Source organism: Musca domestica, unplaced genomic scaffold, assembly GCF_030504385.1.
Source record: "Musca domestica strain aabys unplaced genomic scaffold, Musca_domestica.polishedcontigs.V.1.1 4, whole genome shotgun sequence".
NCBI classification, from domain to species: domain Eukaryota; kingdom Metazoa; phylum Arthropoda; class Insecta; order Diptera; family Muscidae; genus Musca; species Musca domestica.
Window position 1 is genome coordinate 25,175,101 of NW_026712328.1, and position 18,337 is coordinate 25,193,437.

The window sequence follows — 18,337 nt, forward strand, 5'->3', positions numbered from 1 at the left end:
TGTATCTCAATTCGTTCGAAAGATAGCGTGATTACAACAGACAGACGGACAGACAGAATTTTACGCTGATCAAGAATATATATACTTTGTTGTGTCTGACATGAGTATTTCGAGGAGTTACAAACGGAATTACAAAGTTAATATACCCTCCCTAGTATGGTGGAGGGTATAAAAAGAACGGGCTGACAACGTGCTTGTAGTAAACCAATATCAAGATATTGTGCCAACTTCGGAATTGACATTAAAATTTAAATGATTTAAATTAGCCCTCTGCAACTGACGTGGTCTAATTGTAACAATGTGACTGACATGGGGTCTAGCAGACCTCATTTTTAAAACGTTTTCCCATGCTCAAATTTTTGACTGGCGCCTTCTTGGCCTTATTTATGTACAACAGTAAATAGTTTTCAATCTAGCATAGGTTAAAAATTTCAAATAAATGACGATTTTTCAAGGTATGGTTTATTTCATTTAGTTCTATAATAACCAAAAAAAAAAAAAAAATACTCTTCTCTTAAAAAAAAAAAAAAAAAAAAAAAAAAAAAACAATTATTCTTACAAATATTGAGGAACTTCTTTTTTTACCTTAAAAAACACTTATCAAATAAGTTTTGGTTTGATTTTTAGCTAAATCGTACGGTTAGATCAGTACATGTTCAGTCTTAAAAATTCAGTCTTTAAAACTACATTTTGCTTGGCAGTTATCGCAGAGAGGATTGGAACACTGCAAGCAAACAGGTTTCAAACAAGAACAGCAGTTGTAATTTGTTTTTCTTTGCAATTTAGATGGACATATATGACACAGTTTTCTTCCACTGCCTGTCTCAGGCTGAAATTTTGGTGGTGGAGGAGGAAGATCTTTTCCCAGAACTCGACTGATGGTCATGCGCAATTCTCGTGGTAATCTTTCATTACATGCACGTGCTTTCATGTGATCTAGCACCATTTCACGAGCCATATTTAACAAAAATTGGCCTCTTCTCAATTTGGGGTCCATATTTTCACATGCTTGGTACGCAACGAAACAGTTGATACCTATCATATCAAGTAGTCTATAAAAAATTGCCATCGGCCAACGACGTGTTTTGCGACTGCAGGAATATATCGAGCACTTTTAGTCGATCTCATCAACGCCTCCTTTTGTTTGATTGTAATCTACAATTATTAGTGGTTTGCCTGTTGCAATGTCGGATTCCTGGATGTGGTGTGTGGATGAAACTAAAAGGACTGCTTTATTTTTTCTCGGAACAAATGATAATAATGTAAAGTCCTTGGTGAAAGCGTAAAGTGAACTCGAAACTTCTCTTTCTTTGTTTGGCAAAAAACATGCAGGGATATCTCTCTTATTTTTTTCAGTGTTCCAAGATAGGTTAGATTCTTTTTTAGCAAAGCTTCCATTAGCGGAATGGAACTAAACCAGTTGTCCGCTGTTTGTTTGAGCCTTCAACAGCTTTCACAAGTCGTAAGACTGATTGCGATGGCACCGATAATTTCTTCTCTTCTTCATTTAGTCCTATTCCATCAGAATTTTTACCACAGTAGATATAAGCATTGTAGGTGTAAAAAGTTCGTGCGTCACATAAAATCATGATCTTTAGCCCATATTTAGCAGGTTTTTGTGGCATGTGGATTACAAATTTGCAACGACCTCTAAATGGAACCAGCATCTCGTCAATGCACATATAGGCGCCAGGGGAGTACTGAGCTTGAGAATTTAAGATGAATTTATTAAATAAATTTGATATAGGAGCCAGCGGATCCTCTTTTACACATTCTTGTCTGGTCATAAGATCCTCAAACAGTTGACTAAACATGAAAATCTATACTTGGACATAACGCAGCGAAATATTTCACGGCCTGTGCCATCAGTAGCAAATACTGTATTGAGATCGGAGGCGTTGCATTTAAACACCGACGAAGAATATAAGAGCCCTATGAATGCTTTCATTTCATTCTCATTCGTGTCCATAAGTTCTGCTCGGCTGTTATTTTTGAACTGGCTCCTATACATATTAAGCTTTTGGTTTGTATTTACTATTAAGCTTGAAAGCATAGACTGATCAAAAAATATTGTCCAAAGACAAACATAACTTTCAAATTTTGTGAAAGTTACAATGTTTGGTAGCCTTAGAATATTATGAGCTGGAACTCTAGAATGTCTTGGACCCTCCTGATCAGACCATACAAAGCCATTTTTACATCTGTACAAATGCTCACTTATGGATTCCGTTTGAACTTCCGCAAAGCTATTACCTTCCTCTAGAAAACGCGCTTCCAGGGAAATTTCGTCGTCCTCAAATATAATTTCTTCTGCTACAAAATCTGGATCATTTACATCATCGTCGCCGCTGAAATCTTCACCCTCTTCATCAATTTCTTCCAGCCACTCAGTTATTTGCTGTTCGCTGCTTTTAAAAGTTCCACCTGATGTTCTTTTATAGGAAGTCATTTCCTCTTAGCTTACTGACTGCAAAAATATAAGTGATAATAATAGTCAAAATACAATTTTACTGTTGTGAGGTCTGAGAGACAATATGTAATTTTACGATATTACTGATGTGAGGTCTACAAGACCATATTGAATTTCACAATAATACTGACGTGGTGGTCTGCTGGCTACTTACACAAATGTTGATGTGCGGGTCTAATAGAACTTTTACTGCGCAGTTAGACACGTGCGTTGCCCACGATTGCTCTTTTCACGCTGAGCAACGTAGGAGCATGAATAGAAAAGGTAACGAGAGCGTAGAGATCGTAACTTGTTATTTTACAAAGTTACGAACGATTGTTCTCTTTGTGGGATCTGTCAGACCATACATCAGTTGCAGAGGGTTAACGCGAATTAACAAATATACTTAAATTAAACTATTATATTTGTGACAGTATGTTAGTTTGTTTGTTGAGATGTAAAATCGATGTAATAAATGTTAAAGCAGAGATCTGGACCACGTCAGGATAGCGGAGTGGACTTTCTCGAAATTTTCACAGTATGCTACAGGGTATGCTAGCAGACATCTTTGACAACAATACCCCTAGCCGTTCTGAGCCTAACCCTATCATTGTGAACATTTTCGTGGGGATCGGACGATAATTGCAATGTGCATATAATAACCCTGACCTGTGTTGAAAGGTGAAAAAATATTACAAAATGTACACTTCAATATTATAAGTCAAATTGAAAAAAACTCATGTGATAAAATATATTAAAAAAAATAAAGAATAAATGTGGGAAAATACTGCAAAATCTATATTAACATCATTATTGGCATCTTTTTACGCGATTGTTTTAGATTTCATACCTTTATGCCAAGAAGGCATTCTGAATTGACAAAATTTGTCAAAATCGGTCCAGCCATTCTTGAGATATAAGCATTCTAGCTAACATCCCCTTCCTTTGTAAATATACATTGCATATATTTCGCTATATATATTTACTATCGGCATCTACGTAACGGCCAGCATTGATCTCCTCGTCTATTTGTGATTTTATCGGGATTAAAAATATTCGCTGTTCTCCTCCTTAAATAGTTTAATTGAAAATTTGACTTTTATTTATCACAGATGTTATGGTCTATTTCACCCACTAAATATTACCATCTGACCATCAAAATTGGGAGGCTTCTGCCCAGCCCTAAGCTCTAGCCCCATGCTATTGGTCTATAATTGTGACCTGTAGAGCAAATGCAAAATTTCCACCCCTAAATGTTATGCGATCATCTCCAAAAACAATAGGGTTCTATACCGGCTCTAGCCCCACCTCCATTCTAATTTCGTGAAGATCGGTCTTTAATTGCGACCTGTAGAGTGATTACAAATTAACATGGACAGACGGACGGACGGACATACATAACTAGATCGATTCAGCTCGGCGAGATAGGAAGTTCCATATATATTTTCCTATGTGGGAAACCAATATTTCGAGGTGTTACATAATTTTTGGCTCAATAAAACTTATAATACCCCCAACACACAGTGTTGTAGGGTATAAATATTGTAATGTGAATATTGAAGAAATCTAAAACAAAAAGGTAATGTATTCAGCAAATATTTCAACAAAAATTTGAGCTCTGAACAGTAAATGTCGGAAAATTAGAAAGAAGAGAATAAATTAGGCATTTTTGGGGTAAAATATCGAAACAATTTGCACTTTTTCGGGGCAATCTTCTTACAAGGTATTACTAGAGATATTTCTAAAAAGTTCATCCTTCAATCACCATTTATAATTCACAATTTTAAAGATTTGTTTTTCGTTCTCTCTTCTCTTCTTTTCTTCTGACATATTGTTCGGAGACATCTGGCACAACAACATTACCTGGTAGATATGCCTTGAATATAGTCTTTGGTAGGAAGTAAACGTTACCAATATATAATCTGTCATGCAGACTCATTAACATAATTCGAAGCGCTACACATTCTGTTTATGCAAAATCTCACCCTTATTTCTTACAAATCACCCTTGGGCTTATATGTTACTTTGTTTTAAATGCCGCCAACAATGGCCATAAAATCTTTATGAACCTTATTTGTTTGTGTTTGACTTCCAATGGGGTTTTACGAGCTATCTTATGTTTTTTTTTTTTTCAAATCCATTAGACTAAACTTTATTCTAACTCAAATATAAGCCATTAAACGAAAAAAAACTTTTAAATTTCCAAAAAAAAAAACTTTCTTTCGTTCTTCGCATTTTGTTTTCCTAAACTCATAATTTCAATATTATTAGCTCGTAAAATAAAATCAAAGTAATCCTGAGGACGAATAAATCATAACAGATATAAATTGGGAAAAGTGCCTCAATTTATAGCTGAAAAATTCTAGTGGATTGTTTATGATGCGCAACGCATTAAAACTTTATGGAAAACATAGCTCTTAACATTGATTCGATTTTGAAATTTTCGAAAAGAAAATACTTATAACAAATCTAGCATATTATTGTGTATACATTATGATTATTTATGCCCAAGGCTCCATCGGAAAAGGAAGATATAATTCTTAGTTTATGACAGAGCTAATCACTGTAACATTTTGATGTTGAAACAATGTTAATATGGATGGAGCTCTAATCAATTTTTATGACGTTTCTGGGAGTGATGACGGCACTGAAGAGTAAATATAAAAGTTTGTATAAACTGAATCTTTAACTTTTAAAGGGAACATACAAGAACTGATTACCGTACAAATACAAAATTAGGATTCGGTTTTATTGGGCTCCACGATAAAATACTTTAAATTGCATAAAAGAAATAAATAAATTGAAGTTCTGATGTCATCAAAAATGAGGAAATACAATTGAAAACTACATCCGCAACACCCGTTCCAATTAATTTTAATAAGAATTGCTCGCCATCTATCCTATATAACAAAATCATTAAATAACAAAAGAGAAGTTTAAAAAAATTTAAAAATGTGGGTTAACATGGGGGAAAAAGGCTATTGAAAATAAAGTCTAAATTGATTTTGACGATCCAGACAAATTCGGAATGGTCTCTTGGCAGAAAAGGATAAAATCTAAAACAAGTAAGCAAGGGCTCCAAGTCATTCTGGAATATTTCCTTTTTGAAATAATGTCATAGAGCCCTGCGCATATGTTATCCTTAACTTTTTGGCCACGGGCAATTACCCAACATTAATGCACTCAGTCGTTAGGTATTCAGAACAATTTCACTCGAAAGTTGTGTTCATTTTACAGCTAAATATAATCCAATGGTCAATTAAAAATGCTGGACTTCTTCTCTCACCTTAACTGTCTCCTCATGCAAAATTCCGTGTCGATTGATTTTCAATTGCGACTTCCAGAGGGACTGCTAAATCAAGAAAATTTTATTTTTATACCCTACAACACTATGTGTTGGGGGTATTATAAGTTTTGTAGGGCCAAAAATTATGTAACACCTCGAAATATTGGTTTCCCACATAGGAAAGTATATAAAGATCTTCCTATCTCGCCGAGCTGAGTCGATCTAGCTATGTCTGTCCATCCGTCCGTCTGTTCATGTTAATTTGTAATAACTTTACAGGTCGCAATTAATATCTTCGCGAAATTTAGAATGAAGGTGGGGCTATAGCCAGTATAGAAGCCTATTGCTTTTGAAGATGATCGTATAATATTTAGGGGTTGAAATGGACCAAAAACTTAAAAATTTCCTGATTTTGCAGTTGCTCTACAGGTCGCAATTATAGACCAATCGACGCTGAAGTTAGCATGGGGCTAGCTTAGGGCTGGGCAGAAGCCTTCCAATTTTGATGGTCATCGGATAATATTTAGTGGTGGAAATAGATCATAACATTTGTTTTAAATAAAAATCAAATTTTTCATTAAACCGCGAATAAGTCCGGCAAAATCACAAATTGATGAACAGGACAATTCTGACCGTTACGTAGATACCGGTAGTAAATATATCGGAATGCTTATATCTCAAGGATGGCTGGACCTATTTTGACAAACTTTGTCAAATCAGAATGCTCCCTTGACATAAAAGTAGAAAATCTAAAAAAATCGCATACAAAGGTGCCATTAATGTAGTTATAAAAGATTTCTTAGTATTTTGTGAATTTTTTTTTATTTTTTAATTATACCCTACACCACAAGGTGGTCAGGTATTATGTCTTTGTGCATTTGTTTGTAACAGGCAGAAGGAAACGAGATAGACCCATAGTTCCTTTTGATGATCTGCATAGAATCAAATTCTGAGTCGATTTATGCATGTCCGTCAGTCCGCCTGTCCATGTATTTTTGTAAACAAAGTACAGGTCTCATTTATTGCCCGATCCAGATGAAATTTTGCAAAGATCTTTTGTTTGGCCCGAACCCTATTGAAATTGGAGATAATCGGTCAAAATTTAGATATAGCTCCCATATATATCTTCGTCCGATTTCCATTTTATTTTGCACCAAACGTGTAATATCAGCCCGAATAGTATGGAATTTTGCATATACACCCAAATTAGGCCTGAAAATATGTATGCCAAATTTGATCGAAATCGGTTCAGATATAGCTATAGCTCCCATATATATTGTTCATCCGATTTGTTATTTTTTTCCACCGCCGCCGTAATATGCAGTATGCAACAACAATATTTGGGGAAATATATCAAATACAGCTCAGAAATACATTTGCTAAATTTTATCGAGATCGGTTCAGATTTGGATATAGCTCCCATATATAACTTCGTCCGATTTACCTTTTATTGTGCACCAAACGTCTAATATTTGCCCAAACGGGATGAAATTTGGCACTTACGACCGAATTGAGTCCCGAAGCTAGTATGTCAAATTTGGTGAAGATCGGTTAAGATATAGCTATAGCTCCCATATTAATTGTTTATCCGATTTCTAGTAGTTGTTACCCACAGCCGTAATATGCACTCTGTAACAACGATATTTCAGGAAATATATCATATACAGCTCAGAAATATATTTGCAAAATTTTTTCGAGTTCGGTTCCGATTTGGATGTAGCTCCCATATATATCTTTATCTGATTTTAAATTAATTTTGCACCAAATGGGCAATACAAGTCCGAATTTAAAAGATACAAATGCTTCGGCATATTTGGTACTTTGAACTTTAAATTATAATTATAATCATAGCGTGTATGATTGAATCCTCCCATAAAAACTTTTAATTGTTACGTGGAGCTCTACTAAATTAGCAAAGTGGTGTAGGGTATCATAAAGTCGGCCCCGCCCGACTTTAGGACTTTCTTTACTGGTTTCAATTTGACATATAATATTGAAGTGTATATTTTGTAATATTTTTTCACCTTACAACACAGGTTGGGTTCTTATTTATATACAGATTGCAATTATCGTCCGATCTTCACGGAAATTTTCACAAGGTTGTGGTTGGGCTCAAAACGGCTTCTTTTCAAAGATGTCCGCAATATATTTAGGGGTTAAAATGGACCAACAACTAAAAATGTTCCTGATTGTGCAACCTTTATGAAGGTCACAGATAGAAAACAAAGGACATGAAATTCCAACTCAAATAGATGAGTCCACATTTGGAGATACTGAGGGCATATTGCTTTTGGAGATGATCGCAAAATATTTAGGGGTTCAAATGAAGCTAAAATAGAAAAAATGACCTGATCACACAATTGAAGCCAATCGACACACCTGAGAAGAGAGTTAGGGACAGCGAAGAATTCTAGAATTTTGGATGACCATTGGATTATATTTAGCTGTAAAATGGACCACAGCAAATAACATCACGACGGAGTGCGTAAATATTGGGCAAATGTCCCTGGTCAAAATGCTGAGGGTAATATCTGGAAAGTGCTCCGTGACATAATTTTAAAAGCGAAATATTTCAAAATGGATTTGGACAACACTACAATATGGTACAAAGAGGATCGGGCCATAATTGCGACCTGTCATAACCATTTGTATTGCGTCTAGAATGGTTGGTATTGAAAATAAGATATACCGGAAAATGAAAATGAGATATATCGGACGTTGTGGTATAGCCGCCATATAACTGTACCTACCGTTATTCGGTATTTTGATAATTTTTGCCAGATTTTTTCACGGATTTGTCTAAAAATTGGTATTTGTAGGGTGTAACGGGTTCTAGCTCGTGTGGCGAAACATTGAAGGTATAGGTCCACGTTTTGGTATAGACCCCATATAACGGTACCTCCCGATATTCAGTATTTTGATGATTTTTACCACTTTTTTAACGGATTTGTCTAACAATTGGTCTTTGTAGGTCATAATGGTTTCTAGCTCGTGTGGCAAAACATTGAAGATAGGTCCACGTTTTGGTATAGGCTCCATACAATATCGGATATTCGATATTTTGATAAAAATTTGTATTTGCATAACATTGAATATTTAGTTCCACGTTTTCCTATAGCGCACATATAACGATACCCACCGAAATTCGGTATTTTGATAATCCTAGTCACATTTACCCAGATAATTGTTTTAAATTTGGTATTTTAGAAGATTTGATAGATGACAATCTCCATATAACGACTTCACTCACTTTATGTTTTTTTTTTATAAATTTAACTGCATTATGCAAACGGTCTTTCTGGTATATGAAATTTAAAGTTAAACACTCTTGAATTCAGATTCTTTTATATAAAAAAATTCCTTTAAGGTGGAGGGTATTGAAAGTTCGGCCCAGCCGAACTTAATGTTTTTTTTTTTTTTTTTTTTTTTTTTTTTTTTTTTTTAAACAGAAATTACATTAGATTACAGCTTATACGGTTCAAAACATTTGTTTCCAAAATTAACTAGATTTCGACAAATGTAACAAATGTTTAAAAATTTTACCTTCTCTAGAAAAGTGTGACATATAAACTGGAAATATCAATTTAAAATATCAGTGAGAAATATGTTTATTCAATAGTAAAGTAGCCTACAAAACAATTTACTTCAATTTGAAGAATGTATTTGTTTTTTTTTTACTTTTTGTCATTACAGGCTTAACATCAGTTTCATTATTTATTGTCAGTGAGTTTAACAGCCATAGAGGTTGTTAAAGGAGAAAAGACTTTGACCGCTTCATCAGAGAGGCAAAAATACTTCCCAGCAACACAGAGCCAGATTTCGTTGTTAGTTTGCAATTGAGAGTATTTTTCATTCGCTTTTATCGACATATTATATTGCATTTGTTCCTGAAATTGGTTACCTGTTCCATTCGGCTTTTCGAGGCTTTTTCCTTACTTTTCCGAAAGAGATAAGAAGCCGCTAACTGTTACATTGTTTTCAGAAATTAGAGTTTCAATACAACCAATCATATTTATTGTTCATTATAAAAATCTCCCACAAAGGTATTTTTGTAAGAACGCTCGACTTTTTTCGTGAATTGCTAAAATGTGGGATTGTTTTACAAGTCATTCAGACATATGAAAATATTCGTCCAGTAGATGGATCGCGACCCATCAATGGGAAATAATAAACATTAAAACTAAGGACCAACCGGGTCAGCTAGTTTTAAATAAAACACAGGGATTTACAAAAAATCGTGAAACTTTATAGCATCGTAAAGTAGATAGAAGGAGGTTATATATAGAACAAGTAAGCAAAGGCTATGGTCGTGCGGGGCCGACAATGTGATACCCTACCACACTACAATATGTTAAGGGGGCTTATGTCCAAATCCATTTTGGAAGATTTCGCTTTTGAAATTATGTGACGGAGCACTGCCCTAATATTACTCTTAGCATTTTGACCAGGGACATTTGTCTAATATTTACGCACTCCGTCGTGCTCTCTCCTCAGGCGTGTCTTTTGGCTTCAATTGTGTGATCAGGAATTTTTTCTGTTTTTGGTTTATTTGAACCCATAAATATTTTGCGATCATCTCCAAAAGCAAGAGGACACTCTGAATCTCCAAATTTAGATTCATCTATATGATTTGCTTGTCTACGATGTTTGGATATTCGTCAACGAAATCTGCATAAAAAAGCACGAAGTTTGCTTTTATGTATTTCGGATATCGCCTGCAAATAATGTTGCTATTTTTTCCATTCTACCCGCAGTCCGAAATTCTAACTTCATTTTAGATTTGGTTTTTATTTGTGACCTTTATAACAGCTGCAAAATCAGGAACATTTTCAGTTGTTGATCCATTTCAACCCCTAAATATATTGCGGACATCTTTAAAAACTATAGGCCTAGCCCTTCTGAGCCAAACCTTACTCTTGTAAAAATTTTCGTGAGGATCGGATGACAATTGCAATCTGTATATAATAACCCCAACCTGTGTTGTAAGGTGAAAGAATATTACAAAATGTACGCTTAAATATTATAAGTCAAATTGAAAAAATTGCATGCGATAAAAAATATGAAAAAATAAAAAATGTCACAAAATAAAACAAAATCTATATTAACATCATTAGTGGCTTCTTCTTATGCGATTTTTTATGCTTTTATACTTTTATGCCAAGAGGGCATTCTGAATTGACAAAATTTGTCAAAATCGGTCCAGCCATTCTTGAGATATAAGCATTCTAGCTTACGTCCCCTTCCTTTCTATATAAACATTGTATATATTTCGCTATATATATCCGATATATTTACTATTGGTATCTATGCAATGGTCATGGTCGTCCATTTGTGATTTCGGCGGGATTAAAAATTTTCGCGGTTTAATGGAATATTTGACTTTTATTTCCATTTCACCCACTAAATATTAGCCGATGACCATAAAAATTGGAAGGCTTCTGCCTAGCCCTAAGCTCTAGCACCATGCTTACTTCCGCGTCGATTGGTCTACAATTGCGACCTGTACAGCAAAATCAGGAAAAATTTCAGTTTTTGGTCCATTTCAAACTAAATATTATGCGATCATCTCCAAAAGAAATAGGGTTCTCTTCTGGCTCCAGCCCACCTACAATTTCAATTTGTTGTGAATCGGGCCATAATTGCGAGCTGTAGAGTGATTACAAATTAACATGGACAGACGGACGGACGGACATACATAGCTAGATCGACTCAGCTCGGCGAGATAGGAAGATCCATATATATTTTCCTATGTGGGAAACCAATATTTCGAGGTGTTACATAATTTTTGGCCCAATCAAACTTATAATAACCCCAACACATAGTGTTGTAGGGTATAACAAGACATCGTGCAGATAATGGTCGCCGTGACTTTGATGGCACACGCGATCTTTACTGAAATTTTCAATGGCTATTTAGCACAAACCATCGCGCATTTACAAAAACGCGATTTTTATTGCATTTTTGCAAGTTGGGAAATTTTTATAAGTAACACTGAACTAAAAAATTAATAATTGTTTTTGTTGGCTAAAAACCGAACTAAGCTTTAGCTGTCATGCTGAGAGAATATTAGACAGTACAATTTGTTTGGAAAACCCAATATAAAGCCTAATGTATCCCATGTAAACGACTGTGTGCCTGGCGACCCTCGAACTAATATGTTGAATAAAATTCCCTGCTAGACTTTCTGACATTAAATCGAATTAAGCTTTGCCTTTGGCTTCCATATTCCATGGCTGTTCCTTTCATAATATTTATTTATCTCATAAATATTTTACTGTACGCTCAACCAAGCGCGACTTATTTTTACAGTACTAGTATTTGCTTTCTTTGTCATTGTATTTTTCTTATATATTTTTCTTTGTTTCATTTTTTTTTGTCCTTTGTGTGAGTTGATACAGGGACTAACGAATCCTTGTGTGTTATTTTTGGTGTTACTTTTAGTTCCTCTGATTTTTTTTTGGTATTCTGAAATTTATAATATGAGAACGAAGTGTTTGTGTTAGCATGGAGCTTAGGGGGCAAAATAGTATTTTCGTTGCTGTTTTTGCGCCAACCAATCTCAACTGGAGTATGTTAAAATTGTTTTTGTTGGTATCATTATGGCATATTGTATATTATGTTCTTGCAATGACATACACAAAAGAATCGAGTTCATAATCATGTGTTCATGCAGACATTAGAATCGTCCACATTTGTGAAGAACTGAAAAGTAGAAAGGAACTATTGAAGAATAGTAAAAGAGCCACACTAATCTACAAATGCTCATGTATATTCACACATGACTAAATTGTGGATATACATACACATGTACATATGTCGTACAATATGTACAGGACAACCACAAATACTCATGTATGATTATTATGAGATGATGGCAATATTCACAAGATTCGCAAACATATCCCCTTTTTACGGTTGATATTCTCGCTCCTCCCATTCCCATGGTCGTTTAAAATATTCTTGAATGCAACATGCATTTGAATTTTACCATTTTAATTTCATTACATTTCTTTGTCTTCAAAGTTAAGTATATGCACAAGGAATTCCATGGGAATAAGAGTTAGAAAGGAAGCAGCGTACGAGACTTTTTTCTAGCTAACATCATTATTATATTACAATATATATATATATACTTCTATTATTTTTTCTTGTGTTCGTTTTTGAGATATTTTTTTATGTGGAGCGAATGTGGGTGGCTGATTGAAATTATTAAAACAAAAAATTTTTAAAATAAGCAGTCCAATGTCTTCATTTTGGAATAATATTATCGACTCATTGAAGAATTAGAGCAGAATAACAAATATTGCACCAGGATTAAATTTGTTACAATAAATAACTGCGAAATACTAATTTTTCGAGTTTGGGATTTTTGATTTACACATGTTTGAAGGGGTTTGTTTCTAACTATAAAGCATTGTGAATTACTCTTTGTGACACAAAATTTAACTCTATCTCTGGGGATAGCCATCAATCTCTGGGGTTAGCCCCAGCGATAGCTGATTTTTTTTTCCTTTGGTATGAGAAGCATTGAGTCAATATAGTTTATCTTGCGACAGCTACTGCAACAAAGTCAAACGCCATAATTCTTACATTTTTTTTTTTAAATTTTATTGAACGAAAGCAAAAAATGGCGGAAATAGCGTCAAATTTTAGAGTAAGTTTAGATTTGTTCGAATTGGTCACCTTTGACACGAATTATGGCGATCAAACGGCCAATAAAACCGTCACACGCTGCCCGAATGTTGCTCAGCGGTATTTTGGCCCATTATTTGGCAATAAACTTTTGGACAACGAATGTTTTCTCATCGGAGAAAATCAAATTCGACAGTTCACCACTTTCGGCCAAGCGAAGCAACTCTTTAGCTCTTTTCAGTCTATTTTCTTTCTTTGCGGTGTAAGTTCTTTACCTTTCCTTTACCCCGAGCTCATTTTTCAATATTTGCCGAATGGAATATTGCGATATGTTCAGCTCACGAGCCGTTTTTCGGCAACAGCGTCGCGGGTTTCGATCAAATCGCTTCTTTACTTTTCGAACCATTTCTGCTGATGTTGCTGTTTTCTTCCGTTCACTTCCGTGACCTCGGGCTACGCTACCAGTATTACGGTAACGAACGATGGAACGGGACACAAAAGATTTGTTCACATCTAAAAGCTGGAGTGCTCTAACGATAGCCACTTGTGGTTTTTCCAGCAAAATCCAGAAATCACACTATCACGCTTGAATTCCATCACGAATAACTTTTTTCTAGAAAATTCTCACCAAAATGCGTTTGTACGCTTGTAAACTATATAATAAACTATTATTGGAATAATTTTAACAGCTGTCGGACGAGTGGCTCAGACATGGCAGCAGTCTGAATTTGGTTGCACTTTTTTCATCTCACCCTGTATTATGTCTTTGTGCATTTTTTTATAATATGTAGAAAAAAAGAGATAAACATATATTTACTTTTTAAGATTCCCGTAGAATCACTTTCTGAGGCGAATTATACATTTCCGTCCCGTCTGTTTGTCTATGAATGTATTTTCGTTAGCAAAATTCAGGACGCGTTTATTGGCCGATTGAGATGACATTTTCCATAAATTTTGTGGCAAGGACGAACGCTTACCATATATGTATTACCACCCGAAATTGGATAGATTTTTTACATTCAACAGGCTCCCATATATTTTCACCATACTCATCAAAATAATAAATTTAGACCTAACAAAGTATATATGTATATGCCATTGGAGTTAGAACCCATTACGAATTTGGGATTTACGACGAATATAGAGATTTGTTACAAACAGAATGACAAATTTAATATAGCCTCCTTTCCATGGCCAAAGGTATAAAAATACATAATTCGCTCATATGCACTTATGTATGTATATACGCATACAGAATGTTATAAACTGTTTTACAATAATTCTATTGGTTTATACATTCTCCTTCTCAAGACATGGAATAACATGTGTCTTTCCTTGCAACAAGCAAAGAACGTGCAATCATAAAAATAAAGAAAATTTCACAGTTAGTTAACCTGGTGTTAGTTGTTATGCTTTTAATCGCATACATAGTTGAGTTCGTTTAAAATTTAGGTGTGATTGTGTGCTTCGGGGGTTTTGAATTTTCTTCCTCGTACAGATGGCGTCCGAAATGAACATCAAGAAAAATAATAAAATTATTATTCCAAATTAAATATGATTTTTCCAGAAATAAATGTATAACTTATACAATGGCATAGACTGTAAGCTAACGAAGGTAGAATGTTCGGCAAAGTTTTGATTTCAACATTTAGGGGAATTAAAAAGTACCATTTGTACAAATGCGAAGGAATAGAGGCAGAATTATAAAATGACAATATTATGGAAAATTATTCCAAAGAGCATTCATTTTTAAATTACTTATGAATGTCACCAGCAAAAACTGGGGAGTTCCATGACTAGAATAACATATTAATTGTAAAATTCTTTGCTTTGAATAACAAGTATAATGAACATAATTTAAATAATTACAATGAAAAAAGTTAGTAATGAGTTTAGCTTCCAATTTAAAACCAGTAGTGCACAAAATAAACAAGTAAACCAGTAAGGAAAGCTCAAAAGTCGGTCGGGGCCGACTATATAATACCCTACACCACTATGCATATTTAGTAGAGCTCTCGTAAAAAGCTCTATGAGATATTTGGTAAAAAATCAAAATCTATCCAGTTCTATCGTGCACTTTATGAACTATAGCTATCTCTGAACCGGGTTTCTCCAAATTTAACGTATTAGCTTCTAGACTGAATTTGGTCTTACGTACGAAAATTCAGGTGATTTGGACTGATAGTGCACAATTAACCTGAAATCGGATGAAGATATATATGGGAGGCATATCCAAATCGGAACAGATTTTAATAAAATTAAAATCAACTATTTTTGGGCTTTATCTGATATCTGGTACCAAATATCATTCCTGTGGAGTGCATATTACGAATGTGAGGGACTTAAAGACCAAATCGGTTGAAAGATATATATGGGAACTATAGCTATATCTGAACCGATTTTTACTAAAATTGGTGTACTTGCTCATAGGCTGGTTTCGGTTGAATTTGCCAAAATTCATACCATTTGGGCTGATATTGGCCATTTGATGCACAATTAACACGAAATCGGATGAAGATATATATGGGAGGCATATCCAAATCGGAACAGATTTTAATATAATTAAAATCAACTATTTTTGGGCTTTATCTGATATCTGGTACCAAATATCATTCCTGTGGAGTGCATATTACGAATGTGAGGGACTTAAAGACCAAATCGGATGAAAGATATATGGGAGCTATAGCTATATCTGAACCGATTTTTACTAAAATTGGTGTACTTGCTTCTAAGCTGGTTTCGGTCGGATTTGCCAAAATTGATGCTATTACGGCCATTTGGTGGTCAATCACCCGAAATCGGATGAAGATATATATGGGAGCTATATCCAAATCTGAACCGATTTCGATAAAATTTAAAACAGCTATTCCTGTGCTCCATCTAATACCTGGTACCAAATATCACGGTTGTAGAGTGAATATTACGAATGTATGGGACTAAAACACTAAATCGGATGAAACATATATATGGTTGCTATATCTATATCTGAACCGATTTTCACTAAATTTGATATACTTGCTTCTAGGCTGAATTTGGTCCGATGTACTAAAATTCAGTCCATTTGGACTTATATCGGCCATTTGATGCACAATTAACCCGAAATCGGATGAAGATATATATGGGAGCTATATCCAATCTGAACCGATTTCGATAAAATTACAAACAGCTATTTCTGGGCTGTATCTTATATCTGGTACCAAATATCATTCTTGTGGAGTGCATATTACGAATGTGAGAGGCTTAAACACCAAATCGGATAAAACATATATATGGGAGCTATAGCTGTTTCTGAACCGATTTTATCCAAATTTGTTGTATTTGCTTTAAGGCTAATCTCGTTCACATGTGCCAAAATTCGGGTCCTTTGGGCTGATATTGGCCATTTGGTGGTCAATTAACCCGAAATCGGATGAAGATATATATGGGAGCTATATCCAAATCTGAACCGATTTCGATAAATTTAAAACAGCTATTTCTGTGCTCCATCTAATACGTGGTACCAATATCACGGTTGTGGAGTGCATAGTAGGAAGTGAGGGACTTAAAGATCAAATCGGATAAAAGATATATATGGGAGCTATATCTATATCTGAACCGATTTTCTCCAAATTTGATATACTTGCTTCTAGGCCGAACTCGGTTGGGTGTGCCAAAATTCGGGTAATTTGGACTGATAGTGGACATTTGGTGCACATTTAACCCGAAATCGGATAAAGATATATATGGGAGCTATATCTAAATTTGATCCGATTCTCACCAATTTCAATAGGGTTCGTCCTTGGACCAAAAAAATATTGTTTGGAAAATTTCATCTCAATCGGATAATAAATGCGACCTGAATTTTGTTCACAAGAATACATGGACAGACGGACGTACATTAATAGATCAACATAGAATTTTATAATGATCAAGAATATATATACTTTGTGGGGTCTAAAATGTATATTTCGAGGTGTTACAAACGGAATGTCAAGCTTAATAGACCCTCCATTCTATAGTGGAGGGTATAAAAAGACGGATTCAAAAATTGTTGATATGCCCTTATAATAAAGTAGATTAATTTGTAAGTAGTTACAACTACCAAGAATCGAGGCATTAGATATTGTCTAATAAATAATATTTGTAGTTCTTAATGGGTTCCAGCTCCGGTGGCGGAACATTGTACATATATGTCCCCGTTTTTCTATAGCCCCCGTTAACGAAACTCCCGATAATCGGTATTTTGATGGTTTTAGCCACACTTTTCCACGGATTTGTATTTGTAGTTCATAATGGGTTCTACCTCCGGCGGCAGAAAATCGAATATATGGGTCCACACTTTCCTACAGCGAACATACAACGGTACCCACCGATATTCGCTATTTTGATAATCCTAGTCACATTTACCCACAAAATTGTTTAAAATTTGATATTCAAGACTTGCAATAGATAACAATCCTTTTAGTATAAAATGGTCCAAATAGCCTTCACGCACTTTTTGGATTTATTCAAAAGTTTAACATCATTATCCGCATTTGAATTCAAAGAGTTTTATATTGTCTTTACCCAATGGTGGTGGGTATTAAAGTTCTGCCGCCGTTCTTACACCCTACAACACTATGTGTGGGGGTATTATAAGTTTGATTGGGCCAACAATTATGTAACACCTCGACATATTGGTTTCCCACATAGGAAGGTATGTATGGATCTTCCTATCTCGCCGAGCTGAGTCGACCTAGCTATGTATGTATGTCCTTCCGTCTGTCCATGTTAATTTGTAATCACGCTACAGGATTTTGAATGGAGGTGGGGCTAGGGCCAGAATAGGAGCCTATTGCTTTTGGAGATGATCGCATAATACTTAGGGGTTGAAATGGACCAAAAACTGAAACATTTCCTGATTGTGCAGTTGTTCCAAAGGTCGAATCGAAGCGGAAGCTAGCATGAGACTAGAGCTTAGGGCTGGGCAAAAGCCTTCCACTTTTGTTGGT

The 18,337-nt window shown here is 34.9% G+C and overlaps 1 pseudogene; it reads right to left on the bottom strand.

Annotated features, from left to right (window-relative positions):
• Positions 1–542: 542 nt before the first annotated feature.
• LOC131804197 (piggyBac transposable element-derived protein 4-like) lies at positions 543–2,449 on the bottom strand (annotated as a pseudogene).
• Positions 2,450–18,337: the final 15,888 nt, after the last annotated feature.